General features: G+C 50.3%; 1 protein-coding gene across 3 annotated transcripts in view; it reads right to left on the bottom strand.

The window, feature by feature from the left end:
• Positions 1-10864, bottom strand: part of KCNJ5 (potassium inwardly rectifying channel subfamily J member 5) — a 34141-nt gene extending 23277 nt beyond the window's left edge. For all 3 annotated transcript variants that reach the window (XR_451101.2, XR_451100.2, XM_007183361.3), the window contains exon 1: positions 10645-10864. The gene's annotated coding sequence lies outside the window, so the exon portion shown is untranslated. The remainder of the gene's footprint in view (positions 1-10644) is intronic.
• Positions 10865-25286: the final 14422 nt, after the last annotated feature.

Genomic DNA, 25286 nt, shown 5'->3' with positions numbered 1-25286 from the left:
CATCTTAGCAGTTTCATTTACAGATCACAAAAGCAGAGTGATTTAGTAACGTGCTTAAGCCCACTCAGTGATTAGGAGGCAGGACTAGACATGTTTGACTCCAAACCTCTAAATGCAGCTCTAAAACACCTGGCCCAGGAGGCGGCGGACGACACATTCCGATCCGTGCTTGGAAACCAATTCATGATTTACTGCCGTGCTGCCCGTTCTGCCTGGGCTGCAGAGTAGAGCTGGGGCCGTCCCCCCTCTCCTCCATCCACCCTCCTGCTTTTCGCCTGAGCTGAAAGCTCCCCGTGCTTACATCTGCTCCTGGACTTTTTCTCACCACAGCAGTATTTGCTCACACAGGTCCCCAGTTGCTCCAAGGAGACAGGGTGTCCGCATATCCCAGCCAACACCTGGTGTCTTGGTGCAAATCACCAAGCGCCCCTTTCACTCCCAGAAGCATCTCTGTGTGGATGCGCTGGGCTCTCCCAGGGCAGAGACCACTAGCCGGCGGCCACTGATCTCACTGTGAATGACTCTGGCTGGGCTTCCCTTCATGTCAGGGGTGTCTGCCTCTGCCGGGAGTGGAGCCAATACCTGTCCCTCCCGAATGGGATGAGCACGCCGTAGTGACCAGAACCCAGGAGGCTGGTACCCAACTCAGCCGCCTCCAAAGGCAGATGAGTGAGGCCAGCGAACGGAGCTGCTGCTTCTCTGAACACAGACACACCTCATGTGCGTACTGACCAGACAATGTGCTTTCTCTTATTTTTATTCAAATATGAGACTTCTCAGAACTTCTTCTCCACATTTTTGATAGAGAAAAAGATTTTAAAAGATATAATTCCTATTCTAGGAAAAGCAATTACGCAAACCCATGGTAAATGCAATCAAAACTTGCTCTGGGTCTTGGGGACACTATAGGGAGTGGTGGGGACTGAGGTGAGCAAAGTACACGTGTGGTGCCGCAGGGGGCAGCGTTACTCAGCTGCAGCTAATTACGGTCACGCAAGAATGTGGAGCCGGTGCTGCAACATCTTCCACTTTCTTTTTCTAGAAAAGCTAGAAATGAAGACTTTTAAACAGGAAATTTTTTCTTTTCAATGTTGACAACTAATTCAACGATTTCTGAAACACCGAGCGAGCCAAAAAACATCTATCTGTGAGTCAGATTCAGTCTGTCAGCTGCCAATTTAGACTCCTGGGCTCCCGAGACAGAGAGAGGCTCCTTCCCCACGTGGACATGTTGGCTGGGACTTTGAGTTACGCTGAGCGTGGTGTTAGGGTTGTGGTCATGCCAATAAATTCTCCTCAGAGCCTCCTGTTTGCACTAATGAGTCTGCCATGTACACCGCCTGTCAATCCTCAGTACAGAGGAAGCCAGGAGGCCAACGTAGGACTCACACGATAGCAAAGAGACAGAGAACGGGCTGCTGCTCGGTTCCCACCGTGGTCCTAACCAGCCCCGTCTCCCCTCCCATAGCCTTGTCCCCCCTGCCCAGACCCCTCCGTCGTGCAGAGGGCTGCCGTGGCCCCCTCTTCTCACCGTGCATCCTCTGCCTACCTGCCTTCTCCTCCCAATCACACCCCGTGCAGTTATGCTGCAGGAAACAGGGTCTCCGGGAAGCATTACGCTCTCCACTTCACTGATGGCAGAAGTGGTTCCCAGTGGGAAGAGATTCTGACTAGAAATGCTTTGAGAAGGTGGAGGGAGCGCCCTCTCTGGGGCAGGGTGGTGGGCTGTGGGGCCAGGAGGTGGATCAGGTCAGGAGTTGTCTCTGGCTGGGACGTAATGGAAGCTGAGCATCCGTCATTAGGGGATCCTGAGCCAAGAGGGCTGTAGAGCGCAGCGGGAGGAGCGGGGCGGACCCCAGGCGCTGGCCTGTGCCCAGGAGGCTCTTCGCTGTCGCAGGCTCACAAGGGCTCAGGACGTGTGTGCTCCTTGTAGCCCTGCTCCTGGACCAACGCCCAAGAAAGGGATTCTGCCGAGGTCTGCTACAGCACACTGAACATTAGCACCCCTCTCTCTCAGATGCAAAACTGTCCCGTGACAAGGAAAACAGATATCACATGATATCGCTTATATGTGGAATCTAAAAAAATGGTACAAATGAACTTATTTACAGAACAGAAATAGAGTCACAGATGTAGAAAACAAACTTATGGTTACTAAAGGGGAAGGGTGGGGGAGGGATAAATTAGGAGATTGGGATTAACATATACACGCTGCTATATATAAAATAGATAACCAATAAGGACCTACTGTAGTAGCACAGGGAACTCTACTCAATGCTCTGTAATAACCTATGTGGGAAAAGAATCTAAAAAAAGAATGGATATATGTATACATATAACTGAATCACTGTGCTGTACACCTGAAACTAACACAACATTGTAAATCAATTATACTTCAATAAAAATTAAATAAAACAGTCCCGCGACTGCATGAGGGGGGCATGTACCAGGAGAAGGGCTGGGGGCTTTCAGCGGAACGTGGAGCCGGGACCACGTGGATGGAAGAACAGGCCTTGCCGGGCGGGACCCCCGGTCACCGCGATGTCCCTGCACCCCACCATCCTGACTGCTGAGCTGCTGAGGCTGTGGCAGGGGGGCCGCTGTGTAAGGTGTGGGAGGCTCAGGGCATGGGTGTCCTGTGCTGCCTGCGACTGCTCAGAATGACCTTCCCTGGGGAGCTGTCACAGACTGCCCGGTCCCACCTGCTCAGGCCTCCCGGGTCTCCTTCCTGGGCCTGCCTCTGTCCCTCCCAGGGGAGCCCTTGAATCTGGCCCCTCAGCATGGGTGGGACTGTTGAGCAAAGTCAAGGTAGGGGTGTGGCCGCAGGGCCGGGGTCACTCCTAGGTAAGTCACCTGTCCCTAGGTTTGCCTCAGACATGCCCTGACCAGAGCCAGCTCTTTAGGGAGCATCTATCCCATGTGTGCTGCTTCCCCCATGCCCTCTGCACTCATTTTGTTTTTGTTTTAAATATGTGTTCAGTTTACTTCCTGCAGTGGGTTATGCTGACTGATTTTTATTTAAATAGCCCTGGAAGTGAAATGTGCGTGTGTGCGTGTGTGTGTGTGTGGCTTTTTTTCTCTGAACCAGATGTATATTAACCTTATGCGTATTCACTCAACTAATCAGCTCCGCAACACTGTGGAGAAAGCGCAATGCGTCCATTATACAGATAAGGAGACTGAGACTCAGGGAAGGTCACGTGGCTGGGAAGCCGCAGGACCCGCTTGAACTGACACCGGGCTGACCACAGGGTCCACGCTCTCCCATTTTCCCACTCGACATCCATCCAAGTCCGGAGCACTAGACAGAGTGCAATCTTGATCCTGAATTATAATCCCAACTCTCCTGGCCACATACCTTGCCCTGAACTACACATCATTCCACAGATCCCTGGGTCTCTTTCCTGTATAAGAAATGGAAATATCCACAGGAATCGTAGTGTCAATGAAATACCTGCTATTTTATCAGGAAAATTTTACTCCACCAAATACCAGTATAAGGCACTCGGCCCCCTAATCCAAATTGTTACTGGATAAGGGCAGGTATGAGGTATGAAATAATAGCAGTGTTATTACTCTATGGAATTATTATGGAATAATAATGGTAATTGCCATCTCCGTGGCGCCCATTCATAACTCTTGGGCTCATGAGAATCCTATGATTTTAGTCCCACTTTGTAGTTGGCTAGCTGTCCAAGGACACACACATGCTGGTTAAATCACTCCCACGACAATGACACTTGACATGGAAACACAGACTATGAGGTTTTGGGTAATAAAAATGCTGGAAGATTTAGCAATAGGTCTAGCAGGTGGCCTTGACCCCTGGCCGCACAGAGAAGGGGCTGGTCAGTGCCAAAAGGGTGAACCTGGGCCCTCAGAACCTCAGGCAGCCCAGACCAGGCCACTCATTCAGACTGCATCCTCGGACGGGTCTCCACCACGATTCCAAGGAAAGAATAAAAGCGTCTGTGTTATTTTTTGGTATCTGGAGAGGAGCATGAACCTTATTTGAAGTGCTGTGGACTAATCCTATGCTTACTTTGTCATTAAAGACACAAAAACGTGGGGAGTTTGCGATACAGATAAAAAGCAAAGAGAGAAGGATTAAATGGTGTTTCACTGAAGGGTTTTTAAAGGAAGACAGAGTTCTCGTCTGAAATGAGAGCAGACAGATCTGGCATTTGCTTGTGGAGTTCAATTCTTTGGAGGAAACACAGACAAAAAGATCATTTTGATAGTATGTAAAAGATCTGGTTGAGTATATCTGAGTGAGTCCAAATATGTTCACTAATTTTTCTAAAATAAATTTATTTATTTATTTTTGGCTGCTTTGGGTCTTCATTGCTTCGTGCAGGGTTTTTCTAGTTGTGGCAAGCAGGGGCTACTCTTCGTTGCGGTGCACGGGCTTCTCATTGCGGTGGCTTCTCTTGTGGCGGAGCTCGGGCTCTAGGTGTGCGGGCTTCAGTAGTTGTGTCACACAGGCTCAGTAGTTGTGGCTCGCGGGCTTTAGAGCATAGGCTCAGTAGTTGTGGCGCATGGGCTTAGTTGCTCCGCGGCATGTGGGATCTTCCCGGACCAGGGCTCGAACCAGTGTCCCATGCATTGGCAGGAGGATTCTTATCCACTGCGCCACCAGGGAAGTCCCTATTCACTACTTTTTAAATGGGCGAAAATCAGGCTTAATTTGAGGTATGGACTATGGATTTGAAAGGCTTAATCACATGTACCTGTCAAGCAATTTAACATTCTGTAGCACCTCATTGTTGGGCAATGCATCTATGGAACTGCAGTTGTGACTCAACTTCCCAACTCAAGTTCCCAACTCGTTTGGCTCCCATTTGCTTAAGATGGAACATTTGTTGCCCTCCTTGGCAGGTGCTGCGGGACCTCATGGGTCCTTACGTCTATTCGTCTTAATACTCAGCCATGGTTTACTGGCCGCAGTCCAGATTCACCCTCCCAACCCCCTGCAGGAGATGCATGAAAAATCATGAATAAAAGGGCATGAAAATCAAATTAATTCATTTTACATTTTCCCCCCATTTGTGTCTGTCCAGCCAGTACTTTTCCCTTTGAAGCCGGCTAGCTCTCTGAAAGTGAGCAGAATCGTTGTAATACATTCTCTTCACTGTAACCCTGCACTGTGAGTATGTATCCTGCATTAAATAATAAAGCAGATTAATAATCAAATCAAAATGAAAAACCACTTGTTTCCTCTCAACAGCCCCAGGGACAGATTTCCTGGGCTGGTATCAATTTATCAATGACGATCAAAGAATATCAGATACAGTAGCGCAGAGAGATGGTAGCAAGAAAGCAAGATCATGTGAATACAAACAGACTTACATACAAGTGAAAAGATGGCATGGTGACAAGAAGGTAAGAGAACCAGTGGGAAAGGACCAGAGACTCAGAGCGTGACAGTAATACTATTATCCCAGATTGTATTTTAAATGATTTATATGTCTTGACTCATTTAATCATTTCAGAAAAGATGTGACATAGGTACTGTTTTTCCTGTTTATAGATGAAGAAAGAGAGTGAGTAAACTGCCCCAAAGCTAGTGTCGTGGGTCTGGACTTGAACCCAGGCTGACTGGCCCTAGCATCACACGCTACATCTACGGAAAAGAAGGAAAAGGGAGCCTCCAGGTGATGCAGTAAAGAGGAAGAAGACGAACATCACGGGAGGCTGAGTGACCAGGAGAAGCAGTGAGAATATAAGAGAAACAGGAAGCAAAGAGAACCGAGTAAAGGGCTGAGCATGAAAGACGCTTAAGGCAGTACAAGATGAAAAGAAACGACACAGTGATGAGAAGTGAGTGAGGGCATCAGAACGTGAGTTGGGAGAAAGAAAAGAAAGAACAGAGAAGAGAATCAGTCAAGGGGAAATAAGCCTATCTTACTTGCCCTTTGCTATGCCATTATACCCATTTTACAGAAAGTAAAATGAAGGTCTGAGGAACTAAGTGATTCGCCCAAGGTCACACAGTTCCTGGCAGATCAAAAGGAACCGTGTTAAGTACAAAATGCCAATGAAAGAAACCAAAGAACATCTAGAAAACGGAGACACATGTTCATGTCACTGCTCATGAACGGGAAGGCTCAGCACAGAAAAGATGTCAGCTCTCCCCAGGCTGATGTATAGACTTAATGCCATTCTTATCAACCTCCCACAAGATTTTTTTTGTAGATACAGAGAAGATTATTCTGAAATTTATATGGAAAGGCAAAGGAACTAGACTAGGGAAAACAATTTTGCAAAAGAGTAAGATGGAAGAAGCCAGTTTACTCAGTTTCACAACTTACTACACAGGCAGAGTGATCAAGACCATGTGGTTCTTCAAGCCCCTTGGAAAGCCTTCTGCGGCCCAGTGGGACCTCCTTGGCCCCCGCATCTCTCTGGCGAGGCTCCCCGCCCCCCGACGCTGTGGCACGGCTGCCTCCCCCAGTCAGTCCTGGGAGAGGCTCCAGGCAGGACAGACAGGGTGTGTAAATGACCCAACCTGTATCACAAGTTCCTACACAAGGTCTGGCCTGTGGTAGGAGCTCCATACACATTTTTGAAGGAATATGCGAGCGACTTTTTAAGTTCATCCAATAAAGGGCACTTTCCAAAGTGACTGAGGCAACCTGACTCGGGACTGTGTTCCCTGATGTCCAGTGGGGTCGTCTGCGATAGCCCAGGAGCGCTGGCTGTCATAGCCTTGCTTGTGAGGTGCCTTGGACCTGGGCCCCGGTGGACCTGTTACCCCAGCTGGACAGCAGCTTCCTGGGGCAGGGGTGGCCCCTCGTCCCTGCTGCTCTTGTGACCCCCCAGCCAGGCTCTGGGCATTAATGCTCAACAGCCCAATCTTGGGGGAGGGGGGAGCAGACTCCAAGTGCAAGACGTGGGGCACAGGTTCAGCCCTGGATGACACGTTTCCACTCTTGCCTTTTCCCCTCTTTTCCTTTATGAGCAGCAAGAAATAACACAGGATGATGGCTCTAGGACCTACCTGACTTTAAACGCTGGGAGCCTGAAATGTAAGAGAGGACATAGTGGCAGGTGGCACACACAGCCCCCAAACAACCAAGTCTCAGGAGATGAGAGTGAGAACCTAAAAGCTTGTCCTTGTCACCATCGATCTCTGACCACCCCCCTCCACTTCCCTTTTCGGTATCCCCACCAGCTTCTCTGGCCACCATACGGGTTGACCCTTGGTGACCAGGAAGTGCCGTTGCCACCTGCCAAACTGGTCAGATATCCCTGACCTCTGCCCCTCAGCCTGCTCTGGTCTGGAATGATGATGGAACTTAACATGGATGCACAAGCCAGGATCTCCAGGGTCATGTGTTAAAGGTTTGGCTCTGACATTTAGCTCAACAGGGCCGTTGGCCAGTGTAGCTGCCGTCCTGGGCTCTGGGGACTAGAATAGCTCACTTATCAGAATGTCAAGGTAGGAGGCGCTAGATAAGCTGGGCTGCACTGGCAGAGGCCACCACTCGGTCCCTCGGCAGCCAGGGCTCCGGAAGGGGAAGCTGTCCCCTCTGGTTTAAAATTATTCCAGAGAAAGCCACTCCACAGGTCTCTTAGAGAAATACATTCAGGTGTTTTTTTGTTTTTTTCAAATGTCTCCCTTCAGTCCTTTGTGTTGGCTCTCCCATCCTTCTTATCTTGTCTTTAGGAAAAACAGAGCAATTCCTCCATGGCTGACAACAGTCTTACAGACAACTGATGATGGGGCCCTGGCTCCCAATGGCCCGTCTGTAGCTCAGACACAGTGGAAATTTAATCTAAAAATGGCTCCTTCCAACCACCTAATGGATTCCTGGGCCACACCCTTCTCTCCATCATCCTCCCATCTGCAGCCTAAATATTCAACCAGGATTGCTCAGAAAATGCAAACTTCTGCTAACGTTCTCCTAAGTGGAAAGCATAACCCTCTCTGCCCGAATGATCACGTTCCAAGGTTTTCAAAAATTAATTATTCCTGGCACATGCTCGGAGATCAAATCGATGGTTGCTGAATTGATTTAAAAACAAAAAACAGACATAGACGCAGTTTTCGAGTACGTGAACGCACAGGACACTGCTGGTGGCTTTGACCACAGGACGCAACGAGAGCTTGGCCGTATTTGGAGCAAACAGGAGGGAGGGTGGCACCCCTGCTGTCACCTCGTGCTCCTGGTCAGCACCCTCACGGGCCACTGGGGCACCTCTAGTGTCTCCTGGATGGGAAACCCAGGAGGGTGCCGACAGAGCGCCCCAGGGGGATCTTGCTACGCAGCCTGTGGGGTGGGAAGAATGCTGGTGACAGGGCCACACTGATTCTGCTGGACCCACAGATAGAGGGAAGAGCTCTGCCCGGCTCAGGGTGTGCCCGAAGACTCCGGGGAACCCAAGTCGGGGAGTCCCACTGGGATCTGACCCTGGGCAGTGCGGGCCCTTCTCTCCCCTCCCATTTCACCCTCGCCTCTGCCTCCTGCCGCGCTGCTTGCTGCATGGAGCTCACCCATCTCTGCTTACTGTCGGCGGGCTACTTAAACAAGGAAGGCTGCGGGAGAGTCTGTGTCTGAGTGATGCCCTTCCTGTTGGAGAGCTAGACAGGGATTCTAGAATATGGTTTGGGGAAACTGGGAGCCCCGTGCTTTCGTGGAAAGCACAGACCGTTTCTCTATGGGATGTTTCCTCTTTCAGCGATGGCCCTGGTGCTGTTCTAATAATTGATGCTGTTTTAACAATTTATTATCAATCTTGTGGTGAATGAACGGAGCCTGAGAAGTAGTAAACACTCGATAAATGCCCCAAAATATTCCTTCCAAGGTAAAAGAATGCTTGTCTTTTTCTAGCCTTAGGTTCCAAATCTCTACTCTGTGAACTTAGTTTCAGATTGTGTGGGTACAGGATGGTGTAGGGGGGGCGGGATGAGGTGAGGTCAGGGAAGGCTGGGAGGAATAGTGGGAAAAGCACTGGATGGGAAAAGAAAAACACAACCTCGTTACATACGTAAAATGACTTAGGTCACACAGGAAGCGTTCATAAGTGATGATTCCCTGATATCAGTGCCAAAAAGCACCCCTGCCCTGCACCCCAGCACTTCCTCTGAGGGCCCTGCCTTCCTCTACCTGGAGTGAGGGCATCTCAGGCAGGATCAATAGCTGAAAATCACAGCCGACCAGGCTTCTCATGTGGGAGCCCAGCCAAGGGCCCGTCTCTCTAACGCCCACACCAATGGCTCTGCTAGATTCTCCCACCAGATTTTAGGAAGCCCGAGGGCCTCTGTCAGCCAGCTGATGGGATTTACACCTGGGTTTTAAGGAAAGGTATAGATATGGGAAGGTCAGAACACCTTTCAGGCTTGCCGTTTGACAGTGGAAACAATCCGGATTTGAAGCCAGAGGACAAGCATTTAGAAGTTAATGGCTGCTTACTAGCGCTCAGAGCTCTCCAAACTTCAGCCTCATCTATAACGTGGGTGGGATGAGCTTCACGTCACAGGACTGGAGTCCAGATTACCGCACATGAGCGTGTCCAGCTCAGTATTTGGTTCATAAATATTAGCTTCTTTTCACTGCCTCCCTCCCACATGGAGAAGTACTTTGGGAAGCAGAAAGCCCTACGATGCATAGCTTAGTGATGAAAAAGAGGTACGGTTTGGAATCAGGCCCAGGTGAGAATGTCACTTGAAGTCTGTGGACCTCCAGCAAGTGACGTCGCCTTGCTCAGCTGCACTTTCTCCCCTGTAGAACGAGGTTGGTGATATCTGCTCCATTAAAAGGCTCAGAAGACAGCAAAGTGCTGGGCATGGTTTGACCCAAAACAACCACTCATGTGCCTGTGGGTCTGCTGGTGTTTGAAAGGACTCTCAGAGCAGGTGCTGAGCTGGCCTTGTCCGACCCGATGCTTGGCACAGACCCTGGAGCTTCGGGGCCAGAGCTGGTCCAAGGAGCCGGCAGCGCACGGGCCGCCCCGCAGTCCAGGGCGGAGGAGAGACCTGGGTGAGGGGAGGCACCACAGCTCTCCAGGGAGATGCGTGGGTTTGGGGAGCACGGGAATAACGGTGCCATTCCCTGGTCCCTAACCCTGCCCTTGGAGCTTTGCCCCCCACCCCCGGCCTTTCCGAACAGTTTGAAAGATGTTTAAGAAGAGATACGGAGGCACGCAGGAGGTGACGGGGCGGCAGGAGGGCAGAATCAGCAAGGCCATGTTGCCAATTTGGCCGGACTTAAAAGGAAGCAAGACTAAGCTGAGGATTTAAGGCTAAAAGGGCTGGCCGCCCGCCCCGGCTCTCCATGCCCACACTTGAAGGCAGAGCGGCTGCCCAGGGGAAGGATTCCCCCTCCCCACTGCCCCGGCCTCGCCCAGCCTGATGCGGGTTTTGGTGCCACAGGATCCCAGCTCTAGAACAGAAGAGCCACATTCACAGCCCTCTGAAGCCTAAGCTCCCAGCCCAGGGCAGCGCGCCGGCTTCGGGGAGCTCAGATTTCCTGGCTGAACTTTGGACCCATCCTAAGCCCTTCCCTGTCCCCAGGGCTCCCAAACTGGCAGGTGCCGGGGGAAAAGCCAGCTGCTCGGGCAGTGGGCACCCTGAGAGCGCCCGTCCTGCCTTCCAGAACCGGTGAGCTGGGGAGAAGCGGAGGAGGAAAGAAGACAACTTACTTGTTGAGATGGGAGCTTCCACGCCACACTGATGCTAACTTCTGGGGTGCCCCTCCGAGGCGGTGCAGGAGCCTTCAGGGCCCGGGAGGGGATACTCCAGCCCCAGCCATCACGGCAGCCTCGGACTCTGCCGGGAGCCTCTGCCTGCGTGGGGTCCGGTGGGCAGAGGCTTCTAAGCCATTCTTTCCCTTCCCTCGCCAGCCCCTCCGGTCCCAGCCACTAGTCACTCCCTTTCTCCAGCGACAGTGGCAGGAGGCGCGCGCTCTCTCTCTCTCTCTCTCCCTCCCTCCCTCTGTCCCCTCCTCCCTACCTCCCCTCCGCCCTCTTCTCTCCCCTGCTTCTCCTCCCCTTCTGCCCCCAGTACAATGAATCTCCGTGTACTGATGTGTAATAACCGATGTAAAGGACCACGGGCGAAGCGATGGGGAGGGGGACGGGGCCGGGCGGGGGTTTTCAGTGCGACGTGATGGGGGCGCCGTCCGTTCTGAATGAATCCGAGGGGGAAGGCGGAGAGACACCCCGCGGGCGGGGGCCGGCGGCCCTGCGCTCCCTTCCCCGCGGGCCCCGCCCCTCCGTCCCTCCCCCAGGTTCCCGCCACCTCCCTGCCGCACCTGCCGCTGGAGCCGGGGCTGCTTCTGGTCGTGCAGGTGCCAAGGACAGAGATCCGTGCGCGCGCGCCTGTGCGGGTGTGTGAGCGCGTGCACGCGTGTTTAGGGGGTGCGGTGCCGCCGACCGAAAGAAGGAAGAAACTAGGCGAGCAGAAATCTTGGATCAGAGCCTTGCTCATTCACTCCTCCGTGCGTTGATGGGGCGGTTGGCGGAATTTAGTTGCGCTTCTTAGATGGAACCCAGCAGGTGAGAGGCTTTCCTTGGGAAGTTGGAGGGGCCACAGGCTTGGCGCTGCATCCCCAGCCCCACGGACCTTGCTCCCATGGGTGGAGTGAGGGTCCGGGGTGCCCTGACTCACGGGCTGGAGATGGGGCAGGTCCAGAGACAGGAAACAGGCCTGCGGCTCCCAGGCTCTGTGCTCACCCCTGGCCATCCTCTCCAGAGGCATGTGGCCTGTGGCCGCGCAGGAAGAGCAGGAAGTGTCCCCTCTGCCCCAGGAGAAGCCCGGAGCAATCCAGATGCAGAGCCATCGCCTAGCAGTCGTCTCCCTTTCCTCCCTTTTTGAGCTCCTCCCTGCCTGGGGGAAGATGAGTGCCTACGTTCATTCTGTAACTCCCGTGAGTTGTAGGAAAGCCAGCTGCTAACGTCACATCCCCTCCAAAGGGAGGGCTGCTGTCTGGGCAGGGCCTGCAAGCTTCTCCGAGGACTGGCCCACCAGGGGGGCCCTTCCTGGCCTGTCTCTGCCTGTTGCCCAGCCTTTGGGGATCCACAACCCTGCCCTAAGCCCCGAGCCTGTCTCCCCTCAGGGGCAGGCGCACCAGATCAGGCGTGTGAAACCAGTGTCTGCCAGGGCAGGGACCCTGGCTGTCATGTTCTCTGCTGTGCCCTCAGCACGTAGCACAGGTGCTCAGTGAATACTTATCACGTGAACATTGTCAAAAACAAGAAAACCGGTTTATTAATTAGAAGGAGATGACAAATGCTTGTCACTGGGGCTAAGATGCACCAAACCTGTCCTCTCCTCCATGCACAGTAACGTGGCAGCGACCGAGCAGCTTAGTCTCACGGTGGCAACCTGGGGGCTCCTCTTGCCGTGGACCAGCATGTACACAGCCCACCGTCCAGGCACCGTCCCCAGGGATAGAGCTCAGAGCAGCCGGGGTTGGTCTCCTGGATGCACCCCCCCCACCTCTCTCTGCAGAGGGTCTTTATCCAGTGAGGCTGCAATGGTTCTGACTAACCAGGAAATCTCTCGGTCCCCTTAGGGGATGTAGTCTGTCTTCCTGCTCATCCATCACAGGCTGATCTTAGGGTTTATCACTCTGAGAAGAAAATTCCCAAGTCCTACATTTCCTAGTTCTCAGAGAGGCCTTGGCGGTGTAGGTCTGTGGACCACATGACACATGCTGTAAGCATCTGCTGAGCCCAGGAGGTGCTCTGTCTTGGGGTGGCAGCTGCCTTTGGGTTCAGTATAAAGACCATGGCATTTCTTCTGCCCTGATGGAGGGAGCCTGGCTGATTTTGAAGCAAAATGTAGGGTAAGAGAATGTTATTCTGTAAATATTCTCACAGTGATGGGCCTTGGACCAGGAGGCAGAGAACCTGGGTCCAGTTCTCCGCCTAGACCTGAAAAATGAGAACTAGTATTCTATTCTTGGCTGGTTTTTGCAAATTTAGGTGAGCCTTGACTTTTTCATGTCCAAATCCCTCAAAGATCACAGGTGACACTTGAGCATGGGGGACACAATTGAAGAACTACTCAGGGGGCTTGGAAGGTATAAGTGCATCTTTCATTGTCTGAAAATTGATGAGGCTGGGACTCGAAAGCAACGGAGAATTCAGGTGTGTCATCACCGGTAATTAGCACGCAGAACCCCTGACTCTGTGCGCCCTCCCCTGCTTCTGACCTTCCTTCATCGAGCAAGAGATGAATTCACAATTAAAGTTTTCTCTTCAGAATATGACACACAGGAAATTATTTTTTCTCCTATTTATAGAAATTCCATTTGCATTTATGAGGCTGGTAATGAGCCAGATAAAATATTAATTAAAAGAGTTTGTTGAGTTAGACTCTGAAGTCCTAACTAGAACTCTTCTAAGACAAATATTTTAAGTATTGTTTTTCATGTCAGGAGAATTCTTCATACATCGGTTGTGTGTGTTAATCACCTCGTCTGTAAACAGCAGATATGTCTCAGTCAGTGGTACTTCTCTTTCTCATGGTTTCTTTATGCTAAAACCGCTCCCCACATGTATATACATTTTGTATATATTGAATGTGTATATTGAATAGTGACTATTGACCATATATAAGTTAAGGTCTGCTATGTTTGTGACACTCTGATGGGCACTAAAAAGTGTAATGGTGGGCTTTGATCTCAAATGCCTAACAGTCTAATTGGGAGGGTCAGCCTATGTGCAAGAAAAGTTAGCAGACAAATTAACAACTTGGGATTTTAATTCCCAGGTGCTAATTGATGGGATGGTGGTGCAGAGTTGATAATAATGCTAACACAGCTTGGAGAGGAAGCCGAGTGCTGACATCTGACTGCAGAGAGAAGTGGGGCATGAGGAAGACTAGGATTGGAATGTGAGTGGGCTTGTATGAAAAAGCCTTGGGGAAGTAAACTCAGGGGGAGGCAAGCACTCAGGGACCCGCAGTGAGGGAGGGGTTGCTGCTGGGACGAAGGGGAGGTCAAGGGTAAGAAGTGATGACAAGTGGCTATAACTGACAGTGCCTACTATGTGCTGAGCTCTGCTGGGCAGGTGCTTCACAGAAGTCAATGCTTTTAAGCTCCTTAACAACCTCGTGAGGGGGGTAATGTCATCACCCTTTCTCAGAGAGAAAAACGGAAGCTCAGGCAAGTATCCTCTCATTGGCACAGTTATTAATAGTGAATTTCCAAACCCAGTCTTGTTAGATTGCACAATCATATTCCTCACTGCTAGGGGCTGAATGGTGTGTCCCTGCTCCAGATTCAGATGTTGAAACCCTAACCCCCAGCCCTGCAGACTGTGACTATCTTTAGAGACAGGGCCTTTAGAGAAGTGATTAAGTTAAAATGAGTCTGTTGTAACAGGCCCTAATCCAACTGGGTTGGGGTCTTTTTAAGGAGAGGAAATTGACACACAGGGAGATAGCAGGGAGACACACACGCAGGGTCAAGGCCATGTGAAGACTCAGGGAGAAGACAGCTGTCTGCAAGCCAGGGAGAGAGGCCTCAGGAGAAACTGATCCTGCCCGCACCTTGATCTTGGACTTCCGGCCTCCAGAACTGTGGGAAATTTCTGTTGTTAAAGCCCCCAGATCTGGGCCATTTTGTTAGAGGGGCTCTAGCAAACCAACGTGCTAACATGATGGATGGAACTCTGCTTCTCAGAAGGACCTTGCACCCCAGGCTGTGGAATTTAGACTTTCTTCCACAGATGGGAATAAATGTTGAAGATTTCTGAGTCGGGGAGAATTATGAAAGTCATTTTTGAAGATTTTCCTGGAGGTGGTTTGTATATTATTCACCCATTTGCTTATTTTAAGGAGCACCTATTTTGTGACCTCCGCCATCGCAGGGACCATATCCGTGTGGTCCCCCTCTGAGCACCACTGGCTCTGGTGCTTGCACAGCTTCTGGCACCTAGATGGTGACAAACAAATGTTTGACAAGTGAAAGAAGGGTTAGATTCTGAGGAGAGAGAAAAGGCATACACAGAGCTTGCCTTCAAAGAGCTTCCAGTCTGCTGAGGGTGGCAGTCAGTATATAACTAGTTCCACAGACTAATCAGTTTAGGTGGGGCAGCGATGAAGCAGTACCATCCAACACAGCTTTGGCGATGAAGGGACGTTGGGTATGTGTCCTGTAGACTGGGGCCCATGTGGCTCTTGAACGTCTGAGTTATGGCTGCTGCAGATAACAAACTGAATTTTAAATCTTACTCCGTTTTCATTGGAATAAGCGGGACGGTTGGTGGCCACCACGTAGCACAGTCTAGGATTAGGGAGGCGCGTTCGTGGGCCACGCACTGGTGCTGCCCTGCGGTGACAAGCGCGGGGGGGACAGACCCTGAGGATGCACAGTGTGGGGCACAGCCCAGCAGCGTCAGCACCATCCCAGGCCCCTTGTGAGAAATGCAGAGTCTCAGGCTCCGCCCTAGTCCTGCTCAAAGAGCAGCTTCATTTTAACAAGATCCCCGAGTGATTCCCACGCACACTGGGGTTTGAGAAAGAGAGAGAGAAGACACAGCTGAGAGGGACTCAGCAGACGCCAGTGCCTGACAGCACCCAGGGAACAGGGAGAAGAGGAATAGAGCTGTGCTTGCTGCTGAGCTGGGCTAAGCTTCCCAGAATCCCCGGGGGCCCTGAGGCTGGCCTCCCCCTGTGCACACGGAGTCCCTTCCGGTCCCCACACTACGGCTCTGATCACCGCGTGCTGGGGCGTCTGTTTCCTGTCTCTTTCCTCTACCTGGAATCTCTAAGTTCCTTGAGGCAGACGACCTTGCTTTTTCAAATCCGTGAAATTCGCAGAGTCTGACACCGTCCCTTTTATTCAGCAAATGCTTACTGAATGCATGCATGTCTGATGATGGGAATACGAAAGGCAAGAGAAAGAGGGGGCTTGGAAAGCAGAGATGCAGAGTGTGATTTTAGACAGAGCATGTGCTAACCAAAGGTTGGGTGAGTCGCCCAGATGGAATTGTCTGAGAAGAGGAGGGAGTGGACGTCTGGGGTTGAGGGAATCGGGGACAGAGGTGTAGACTTTGGGATGCCATCCACGGAGAGGAGGAGACTGGGACTCTGAGGCCAGTTTAGATGTTCGGAGGAGGGCGGAGAGGGATAGGAGATGTGGCCAGAGCTGGGGGCCATGCTCACACCCGGGGGGAGGGAGGAGGAGGCAGGTCCAGAAGGGGACAGAGGGTCGTGATCAGAATGACCGGTGTGGGGGTACCACCCTGAAAGGATGAGGGTGGCAAGACCTCAGAGTGGGCGGTGTACCAGATTCCATCTCTAATAAAATATTTACTAAGTGGTACTTATCTCACGAAGACTTGTGCTCAGCACAGCAGGGAGGCAAGAAACATGTACCCACAGCTCCTGCTGCCCGCAGAGCCAGAAAAATCAGGGACAGTAGAGCTGAGGGTAAAAGCCACTGCTCCGGCTTTCCAGATGTCACTAGTAACTTCGCAGGTCATGCTAAACGTGCCTCGGGCTCATGCCTGATCGCCAAGCCGGTGCCTCTGCTTCCCCGAGTAGATAAGCATCTACCTGTTGGGAGACGATCCCAGATCACCTTTCAGGGACTTTCATGGAATTCTGGCTGTAGCACAGTCGTAGCTTCAGCTTTTCTAACAACAGCTTCCCGTTCCTGAGTTTCCTCTTATTCCTGAGTCTGGGCCCAGGTGCCCGAGGGAGACATTTACCACAGTCGACTGCACGGTTGATTTTATTAAATCACCGCCTGTGCGCCTAGAGGCTGGGGAAACCCAACAGCCAGAGGACTCTGGATTTTGTCCCCAGATTCCAGTTTTCAATTATTGCAACAGTAGGAGCAAATAATTTTTTCTTCCTGCTCCATGAGAGGGACAATATTTGAAGATAAAAGAAAACAAACAACTTTACTTCCTTCCTATCCTTATTGATCAAATCTCACTTTATTCTGTTTTATGGAAAACACCATAGCGTTACTGGCCAGCCAGCACTGGCCTTGCTCTGGCAGTTTCCACAAGTGACCAATAGCACCATCTAGTGGCTGAAAAGGATTTCTCAGTAGGTAGAATACCTTATTGACTATTCATCTTAACCTTTAGTTTTGGTTTTATTAAAGTAACATATGCTTTTATTCAAAGCGTCACATTGTTCTAACTAGTTTGATGTGAAAAAGTCAGAATTCCTCCTCCTCCTTCTCTCAATCTCCAGAGGCTACCATCTTTCCTCTTCGGTTATCTTTTCCCCTTGGTTTTACCCATTGTGTCTAAGTACCATGTTTATAGTCGTACTTTTAGATGCTTCGCTCTTAGAGGCTATCACTGAAGATGGAACTTAGCTTTTTCCTTCCCTATCCGTACCACGTGTGCACACTCTTCCCACGTTCTGTTCTCCCAGTGGAGTGGTATTGCCATTCTCCTTGGATAATATTCAAGTTTAATGTTATCAAGTCTACAAAATTCTACTCATAGCTGATCCGTGCAGTAAGCCAGACTACTTTTTCTTTCCTGCACAACTTTTAGTTTTCCGTGGAGTCACTAATTTTCTTGGTTCTCTTTGTTCTATCGCCAGTCTCAAGGAAAATTCTCCACCTACGGTTTCAATCTCCTCTCAAGATGTCCAGGTATGTAATGTGTCCTATTAACTTCATCTCTTAGAGAAATCTCCCCAGGAGCCATCCACTCCCTTAGGTCTGGATAGGTTGCCCTCTGCTGATGCACAGCTGGCCTCTGGCATCTCTTTTCCCTCCACCACCCCCACTTCCTGTATCACATCCTCTGTTTCCTGTGTCTCCTGAACTTTTCTTCCTTGGTTCGCTCTCTCACTTTGGAGGAACACATTCTATAGTTGTTTTGTGGGAAAGAGAGCATTCAAGGTAAATTTTCTGAGACTTTGCTTATCTGAAAATACCTCTACTTTACTTGATTGACAGCTTGGCTAGGCATAGAATTCTAAATTGGAAATCATTTTCCTTCAGAATGTTAAAGGGGTGTCTTCATTTTCTTCCACCTTTCCATCATGTTGTTGAGATGTCCAGAGCCAGTTCCATGCCTGATACTTTTACCTGTCCTCTTTTTACTTTCTGAAAACAAGTGAGACCCTCTGTGTGTCCGTAGTGTTCTGAAATTTCACAGTGATGGGACCTGGTTGGTGTGGGGCTATTTATACCTGTTGCTGGGCACTAGGCAGCTCTTTTCACCATTGCCTTCCATTCTGGGAAATTCTCTTGCCATGTTTCTTTGATGGTTTCCTTTTTCTTATTTTCTTCATTCTCTCACTCTGGAATTCCTGTCACTTAGATGTTGGAACTCAGAAAACTCTCATTTCCTTATCTTCTTCTCCCGATTTCATCTCTTTGTGTTTTGCTCTATGTTCCAGTAGATTTCCTCAACTTTTTCTTTCAACTGTTTCACTGAGATTTTTGGTTTTCTACCATATTTTAATTTCCAAGAACTTCCTTTTATTATTCTCTTAAAGTTCATTATTTTGGTAGCATCCTTTCCATTTAAGGTTTCTTCCCCCTGCGCAGTCTCTGTTTCCTCCAAGACAATTTTTCATGTCTGTTTGTTTTAGCTCCGCAGATACCTGGTAACCTGCTAAGAGGAAGCTCTGGGCCCGAGGATGGGGCTTGACAGCTGTCAGGCACTCTGGAAGATGCTCTGTCTGGACCATTTTACTGCAGGCACCCCCTGATAGTATTTTTCCTTTGGGGATATTCAGATTCCTCGGGAAAAACTCTCTCAGTCTCCTGCTTGGAGGGTCAAGTCCTGACTGCCAGCCTCTGGAATCAAGTTGGGGCGAGATCTGGGGGCCTTGACATCTGTGATGGGTATGTTTACTTAGCCTTGTTTTTCTCAGGGTATGAAAGTCCATCCTTAATGGTGCTGTGCGTCCCTCCATCCAGATGCCCTTTGTTTTACCCTAGAGAATAAACCTCCAGTCTTGTGCCAGGGAGGCCGGGAGAGGTTTCCTGCCTGGGCTGAGTCAGGGAGAGGATCCTTCCTAAACAGACTCAACCAATCTTCCTCCTTCTAACTGCTTCCTTCATCCCCCACCTCCAGAGGCAGACTGTGCTACGAATAGCTACACCTCTGGGGATTCTAACGTGTCAATTGTGCTGGTCCTGGTTTTTTCCTGTCCAATCATAGAATGTATCTGTTTTCTGGTTTTCAAAAATGTTGTTTTTATTGTCTCCTGTCTGGTTCTTTTTACCTTTAAGGGTTAATGCCTGTTTAAAAACTGTTATTTTATTGGGATTTCAGATGAGAGCAAAAGTAGAAGCATTTCTTTAATTCACTCTCTTTATACTCAAGTCAGTCATTCATTTTGAACCAACCATCCTACTGACATTGGTTGACCCCTCGCTCTGCAGCAGATCCTGTGCCAGGTTCTGGATGTGCAGTGATGAATAAGGCCATATTCCATGCCCACAGGGATGCCTACGCTTGTGGTAGCAGATAAATAAATAGTTATGCCAGCGTATATACATAGAAAGGGCACACAGCTAACGGTGATGTTTGGGTGTCTCCGTGGAGGTCAAGTCAGCTGTCTTCCAAGAGATCCCAGAAAGTGACATCGCTTAGAGCCTTTGCCAAGACCCCCTTGCAAGTTCAATCAATCACCTGATTTTTGAGTACAACCATCTCCCAGCAACACCCGTTCAGGTCTAGCTTCCTAATGTCTAGACGAGAATGCTAACTCATTAATTTGCAGTGAGCACTCTTCACTCTGCTGGGAGCTTGAATCCACATGAGGTCAACACATCTCTCCCTACAGAGGGAGGCAGAGGGGAGGTCAGCGCGTGATTGGAACATTGCTAGGTGAGCCTGGACTCCAGCAAAGGGCATGAATTGTAGATCGACTAGGTGATTATTGGTCTTGGCTATTGACCAAGAAGGCAGGTCATGTTCAATGGACTGGAATGTTGAAGTCTGTTGAATGAGGCTTGCTCTTCCCTAGAAGATGCTTGATTCACAGTGCACCGGGGGATGTTTTTAAATTCAGATACATTAAGTCGCTCTCTGCATGAAGATCCCAAGGGCTTGGGATTTTTCTAGAGCGGTTCACACTCTCTCCTCCCTGTATTCCCCTCTCCCTGCCCACAGCCGCTCAAACCCTCCCCAGATGCTCTGGTAATACGAGATTGTATTGGGTCAGGGGACATGGTTACTTATTAAATGGCGGGTTCTGAATGAGATGCTCTAAATCTGTCTGATGGTGGACACACCTGCTGGGAGATTGAAGAATCATAAACGTCGCTGTTGAGCTCTAGAGGTCACAGAAAAAGACCACCTTCACTCCTTTTGTAGTGACATCAGAAAATACCCACTGGGCAATCGTTCCCAAAGAATTCACTTCCCCTTAGCTCCAGAGAACTGGGCTGTTATTCTCCTCAGCGTCCTTTTGTAAAGGAAGGAATCGAGCCCCAAGGCTGTTGGTGAGAGTGGCGGGTGGAATCTTTCTCCTCCGCTGAGGATTTCCAGGCGACAACTGGAGGAGACCTGGGGAGGGCGCTCCCGGCTTCTGTTTGGTGAGCCGGGAGGATGGGTGAGGTCAGGATGGGAGGGGGCTTGCACAGATGGGGGCGGGGATGGGAATAGCCCGTATGACCTCTTCTCCAGGGCAGCTGTGGTAACAAGGACAAGACTGTTAACCGGACACGGAGGCAGGAGGCCACCTTCCTCTACAGCTACTCTCCCTTGTTTAAGTGATCACATAAGGTCGTGTTCACAAAAGTGCTTTGCAAAGGACCAGACAGAAAAAGGGAGGCTACTGTGATGGTTGTTTTATAGGCAGTGCTGAGACCCTTTTAAAGAGCAGAGTTCACCCTCGGGATTCTTTCGCAGGAAGGTAGGAACGGCCCTGCATCATGGTCCCCAAGCCTAGGTCAGGCCCTATGTGTGCTCTCCGATCTCCAAAGAGTGTCCCAGCCGCTCGGCACCTCCAATTCCGCAGCCCACGCAGCCCCCCGGGGCCACTGGAGACAGCTGACTCTCTTCCCCCGTCACAGTCTGGGGAGCACGGCATGGCCTCTGTTGTGCGTTCGTCGGTGCAGGACTGAGAACTAAACCCAGGATTCCTAGTCTCTGGTTCTCTTCGACCTTGGTATTCCGCATAATGATAAAACGGCAAGTGATGTTCATACAGCGTTTAGCAATAACAAGACACTGTCACACAATACCGTGTAAGGCAAGTGTAATTTGTCCTTTTTCAGATGAGGAAGCTGAGACTCAGAGAGGTTATGTAACTAACCCAATGTGACACTGCCACGAAGGGGCAAAGGCACACATCAAACCCAGATTTTTCTGACTGCAAGTTCAGTGTTTTTCCTACTAACTCGAGCTCCCTGAGGCTGTCGCCCTGAACTTAAGGCCCTTATTCTAAAGCATGTTTCCTCCCCCTGCATGAAATCTTCATGACCTTGCACCCAAAGTCACTGCGGGGCCCGAGAGACAGCAGGGACCCAGGCCGGAAGGCCAGTGAGACCCGCTCTTTGGAATCCAAGTTCTTAATATTCTGGGACGGCCTGGGCGTCGTGGCTTGTTCTGTAGGCACCGCGGGCTCTGACGATTGTCCCAGGGCATTCCTTGTGGGTGGATCTTTGAGCAACGAGGTGCAGGGCTGGTCACCGTGGTAGGAAATGATTGTCACATCGGCTGACTTGGCTGCAAAGGCATCAACTTCAAGGTCACTGGACTGGCCCAGGGCACCTGTGCTTCGTCACTGTAGAAGTTGGCAATTTCCAGAGCCTGGGTTTGCATGCCCGAGTCGAGAAGCTGACCCCCATAAATAGGCGAGCCTGGGCCAAAGTGCCTGCCAAGTACCGGCTCGAGGGGCGTCTGGTCCCTGCCCAGCCCTCCCTGCTTCCCGGGGCATTCAACGAACAGAGGGGTGACTAGCTGGGACCGTGTGAACTTACTTGTCTTGACTTTTGATTTTATGGGGACACGTGTGAGCAACTGAGAATCTGGAACAAAGTGTCCGAGACACTGAACTGAAACTCTACAAAACCACAGGCCAGTGTTGCTGCCACCCTTCCCTCTACCTTCCAAAGGATCCCAGCAGGACCCCCTGGTCCTACGTCCGCCCATGTCCCCGCCTCACACCTGCTCCCCAAACAGACGAGTGTGAAAGGCAGGCATCCACCATCCCTTCCTGCTCTGGTCTGCCCTCCTGGCTGGACCCGCATGCTCTGTGGGCTTCCGGTGAGTCTGGGCATGCCTGAGGGCGTTACGGGTGGTCCTCGGAGCATCTGTTGGTTGCCACAGGGATTGTAGCTCTAAGAGAAAAGCATCGGCCAGACTACGTGACCAAGGAGCCACCCTTGGTCTTCAGAGTGGAGGCATGATTATGACCACCGCGTGGCAGGGGCCACTCAGCCCCGTCCTTCGCTCAGGCCCCATGGATGTGTGGCTGGGTCCTGGCAAGGCTGTCTCGGTAGCTTTCCAGCAAACAGAAGTCCCCACCCCTACCCCAAATGAAAATTGCCTCCTCTGCTCACTTGGCCTTAGCATGGCGCAGAATCGGGACCCCTGTGTGTCTGAGTGGCCCCGAGCGAAGGAAGGCACAGGCTGCTCTGTGGATATGATGTCACCACTGTGTGCCAGGGCAGCAAATAAAGAAAAACCACAGGATGCCTGTACCAGCTGGGAACTCCAAGAAGTAAACGTCTTTTGTGGGCTGGCGGGGCTTTGCAGGGAAACAGCCATCCTGTGCTCGCAGGCTGTGCACCGCAAAGGGGAGGGAACTCCATTGCGGTCGTTCATTCATTCTTCGGACAAGGTTTCAAGCTTTGGAGCTTGGGAGCTCAGAGAACTCAGGGGATGAGGAACCCGTTTCCTGGGAACATCAGTTCAGCGAGAGAGAAAGCCATGCTGAGGCATAAAAGCGGCAAGAAAAGTTCCCCAGAGACTGCACGAGTTAGGGGAGAAAGACTTGGCTGCTGACAGGGGTCTGGGATTCTTCGTGGAGATGCCCAGGGAGACAGCCTGGAGGCAGCACCCTGTCTTCCCTGCGGCCCCCTGGGGACAGGAGCCAGGGAAGCGGTGAGGCTTCAGAACGCAGGGCAGGGTTTCTGTGAAGCCACCCCCGGACCTCTTGGGCTGTCTTCCTGCCCTGTTTGTATTCACCACTTCAGTCCACGAGACAACCTCTCTCTCCCAAGTGCTAGGATGACCTATATATTTCATCCTTTCCCAAAGATTTATTTATTTTTTATGATTTTTTAAAATTGAAGTATAGTTAATTTACTATGTTAATTTACTTAGTTAATTTACTAAGTATGTTAATTTACTAACAAACTAATGTGTTAGTTTCAGGTGTACAGCAAAGTGATTGAGTTTTATATATATTTAATATGTATCTATGTGTGTGTATACATAAATATACACACATATATATGTTCTCTTTCAGATTCTTTTCCCTTATAGGTTATTACAACATATTGAGTATAGTTCCCTGTACTATACAGTAGGTCCTTGTTGTTTACCTGTTTTATATATAGTAGTGTGTATATGGTAATTGCATACTCCTAATTTATCTCCCCCTCCCCCCCCTTTGGTAGTCATGTTTGTTTTCTATGTCTGTGAGTCTATTTCTGTTTTGTAAATAAGATCATTTGTATCATTTTCTTTAGATTCCACATATAAGTGATATCATCTGCAAAGATTTATTTTTATATGCTTATTCTTTTAAACTTATAGTAAGTTACTCAAGTTTGTTTTCTTCCAGGAATTCTCCCATTAAACAAGCACACACTGCAAAAAGAAGAGAAATGTGAAAGAAATTTAAAAAAATAAAGAGGGCGCGCTCTATAACCTGCGTTTGCGATTTCACCATCAAGCCCAGGGCGGTCTCCCCCAGGCGCTGGGAGAGGGAGTCTGGGGTCCTTCTTGAGGGTTACCGTATTCTCTGCCCGGTTCCTGGATCCTCAGAGACAGGAAGGACACTGGGGGAGAATTCTGTTGATGAGATTTGCTCGGTATTTACACCTCCACAGCACCATGGAGTTAGTCTTGGATTTGCGCGTTCCGCTTCCCCGGAACTCATTGTCTGTGCAAGCCAGCCCCAAATGAGCCATTCCTGTGCAGGCTGGGGGAACGAATGGATTATTTCCATTTGAAGACAAAACAAAAGTCAGCTGTAGCTCACCAGGAATCACCCTGTGAGTGCAGAGGGGCGTTGAGAAGAGCATCACTTTCCAGGCCAAACTGGCTTCCTCTCCTCCTTTCCCCAGCCCCACCACTCTTAAGCATTGAATGTACTTTGTATAATTTTAGTGGAATTATTATTGTTATTAAAGAGAATAAAATTTTTACAGGGCTTCCCTGGTGGCGCAGTGGTTGAGAATCCGCCTGCCAATGCAGGGGACACGGGTTCGAGCCCTGGTCTGGGAAGATCCCACATGCCGCGGAGCAACTAGGCCTGTGCGCCACAACTACTGAGCCTGCGCGTCTGGAGCCTGTGCTCCGCAACAAGAGAGACCACGATAGTGAGAGGCCCGCGCACTGCGATGAAGAGTGGCCCCTGCTTGCTGCAACTAGAGAAAGCCCTCGCACAGAAACGAAGACCCAACACAGCCAAAATAAATAAATAAATAAATTTATTAAAAAAAAATTTTTTTTTACAATCCCAACTGGCTTTTTCCAAGTAACTAGCTGCAGACTGAAAGGAACAAGTCCCCAGCACATACTGTGTGGTAGCCTGCCCCTAATTCCTGCTCTGATTTTTTGTACTGTGACCATGTTCTATTTGTTATACCCAGGGTAATAAACAAAAGCATCACATCTAGAATGACAGAGGTGATGGTCCTGTCCCACGTGGGCTGGCTGGAGGGCAGCTCTGCAGAGCTGGGCTCCAAGGGCCAGGTTCTTAAGAAGACTATGGGCAGGCTGGAGAGTCTGGGTGGAAGTGGTTGAGGAAGGAAGCTTGGAAAATGTGGGCAACAAGGAGGTGACCTCTAGGTTCCCTTTCAGTGCGGGAGGTTTGCGAATCTATGAACCTCTCTTTCCATTCCAAGAAGGCAGCTGCCCCGGGAGATGGGGGTACAACATCTTTCAGATTGCTGGTCTGGTGTCTAGTGATCAAAAATACGGGGCCAGCCAAGTTCACGTAGGAACTGAGCCTGGTCTCAACCCCAGTCTATCCTGGGTCCCTTTAGGAAGGGCATTTGAGGCCCTGTGGGAACTGATCTTGCTAAGCCTCTGTGTCCTCTTCTCTAAAATGAGGATTAGAAAGATACATCTCTGCCTCCTTCACAGAGACACAGACAAGACAAAACAGCAAAGTGCCTTGAACTGCAGATCAGAAGAGATTACAGTAAGTCCCCTACATACGA

This window comes from Balaenoptera acutorostrata, chromosome 9 (genome assembly GCF_949987535.1).
Source record: "Balaenoptera acutorostrata chromosome 9, mBalAcu1.1, whole genome shotgun sequence".
NCBI classification, from domain to species: domain Eukaryota; kingdom Metazoa; phylum Chordata; class Mammalia; order Artiodactyla; family Balaenopteridae; genus Balaenoptera; species Balaenoptera acutorostrata.
This window is presented reverse-complemented; position numbering and strand designations above follow the sequence as displayed.